We start from the raw sequence: 2,500 nt of genomic DNA on the forward strand, positions 1-2,500 counted from the left end.
TCATAGAATAGGAAGTACCAAATTATTCATGACTGCATCACAACTGCTTCAGTTTGAGTTTAAAGTGATCGAAATCAGGATCCAGTATAAGTTCTGAAGGTAAAGAATTCCAAATTTTAATTCCACGGACAGAAAAAGCTGTTTCTCCAAATGAGGATTCACACAGGGGAACCTTACAATTCCCACTGGCTGCTCGTGTTACTGAGCCAGAAGCTCTCAGTGGAACCACAAGTTCACTGAGCACCTGGAGAGCCTGATTATTTAGGCATTTTTGGATGAGTTTGAAATTGGCAGAATTATTGAAATAATCAAAACTTAGTATATTTAGTTTCTGAAGAACATGACAATGATGTGCTTTCATTGGTTTCCTTTGCAAAAGTTTAATGGCTGGATTATATATCATAAGAGGCTTTATTTTTGTAGATGTCGCTTGTGACCAAGAGGTTACACAGTAGCTTAAATGTGAAAAAAATCATAGCATGCACAAAACTGTTTGCAGCGTGAAATGGGAGACAGTCCCTGATAAGTCTAAATGTACGGAAGTTTGCTTTTGCAACCCTGCTCACCATCTTAACATGCTTCTCGAATTTTAGTTGTGAATCTAATATGAGGCTGAGGTATTTTACCTGACCTGTTTGATATTTTGTCCATTAATATTTAGATTTAACACATTAGCTTCTGTTGATGAGCGAACCTGGCAGAGAAGCAAACTCAGACCGTTTTGTTAATATTAAGTGAGAGTTGTGACTTTTCAAACTATGCTGCGATGGACTGTAAACGACATAACAGCTGTCTGGAAGCTGCCAGAGATGTTTTCGTCAACATACCAGCCCAGATCGATGTCCTGTATTATTATCCACAAAAATACTTAATGTATTAAAAATAAGAAGTGCTCGTTACGCAGGAAAATTAATTGAAAAGCCTCCTTCAGGACATATATTCACAGAAGCCTCTCATCATTAACTTAGTCAAGAATTTGAAAGACAGTGGCACAATTTCCCACAACTGAACAGCTGTTACTCAGACCTAACGCCTACTCAAGAGTCTAAAGTATGATGTTTTGTAATAACGTTTGTTTGTAATTGAGAACATTGATCCTTTTAGTTGAAGATTAATTTTATGTTATACATTGATTAGATGTAATCTAGATCACATAGTATTCATCAGTCGAATGAGAATCAAGTCTGTATTATAATCTATTATTTTAACAAATACATACATGTATTACCATAAGCAGTTACTGAAAAAAAAAGAAAAAAGATGAGTATGTGCTTGAGGTCACATTATTAAAAGTGTTTCAAAACCTGTTGCTTGTTTGCTGTCCTTGTCTGACCAATGATTGACTAAAAATAGATTGAGCCGTCCTATTTATTTTTCTGAGATGCTAAAGGAGGGCTGTCACATCCCAGGAGGTACCTCGGTGACTTTGTCGATTGTGAGCTGCCTCACCATGGACCTGTGCAAACTAGCTTTGCTCCTGGGAGCCCTAACCTGCACTGGTAAGATATAAATGGTACCTTTGAATGATAATTAGGAGTAGTTCACAATAATTGAAGTGCCCTAAATTGTAAATAAAAGTAAGACAGACATTACTTTGCTTCACTGAGAGAGTACCTCATCAGGACAACCTTGTCCACGTTGATAATATATGCCCTTTAAATACTATTTTCATCATGGAATCAAGTCAGGATGTATTATGAGATGGGTAGGAATGCACATAAAACTAACTGATTTAATTTTATCTTTTTTTTTTAGAAATATATTTAGAGTACTAGCTGTAAAATGTTTTGCTCAGCTGTTTTCAACAAAGTGGCTGGGTGACAAACTTTAACATTTTACAGCTGAGCTGTATTAAAACATGTTTCTGATAACATATAAGATGAGAAATAAGCGATGCAGTAACAGAATCATGAGACATATTCGATCAGCACTGCCTAGTTTGATAGTTTACCACAGTTTACGTGCAGTGATTAACATAATTGACAGCTGCTTTCTCTGAAAACAGCCTGTGATTGACCAAAGTCTTCTGTCACGGTCTAGATTTTGTCAAACCTGAAAACAGAGCCAAGTGAAGATGCACACATCTAGTGTTCTTTCAGACCTCTTGAACTGCAATTAAACATTATAAAGGGATTTTTGCCCAATGACGCCAGAATTAAACTGCCTATGTCAGCTTTAATGATAAGAAATGTACTGTATGTTTGACAATGAATTCATAGTTTTGTCCCTGATTCCAGCAAGTGGTACTGAGGTGGATGGCTACACCAAAACTGAAGGAGCACAGATCCTCTCGTTGCAGAGAAGACAGTACTCAGTTAACAACGTGGCTGAATGTGCCGCCAAATGTGACACTGAAACATCCTTCACATGCAGGTAAGTTCACACCTTTAAAATCCAATTTTTACCTAAACATCTAACTTTTAGATTCAAAGCTAAGCATTCTGACTTGACACCTGCTGTGTTTTCACAGGTCTTTCACATATAATCAAAGGGATGATGG

At 36.8% G+C, this 2,500-nt stretch overlaps 1 protein-coding gene across 1 annotated transcript in view; it reads left to right on the forward strand.

The window, feature by feature from the left end:
• Window positions 1-2,500, forward strand: part of LOC125888556 (apolipoprotein(a)-like) — a 101,908-nt gene that overhangs the window by 43,522 nt on the left and 55,886 nt on the right.

Source organism: Epinephelus fuscoguttatus, linkage group LG5, assembly GCF_011397635.1.
Source record: "Epinephelus fuscoguttatus linkage group LG5, E.fuscoguttatus.final_Chr_v1".
NCBI lineage: Eukaryota > Metazoa > Chordata > Actinopteri > Perciformes > Serranidae > Epinephelus > Epinephelus fuscoguttatus.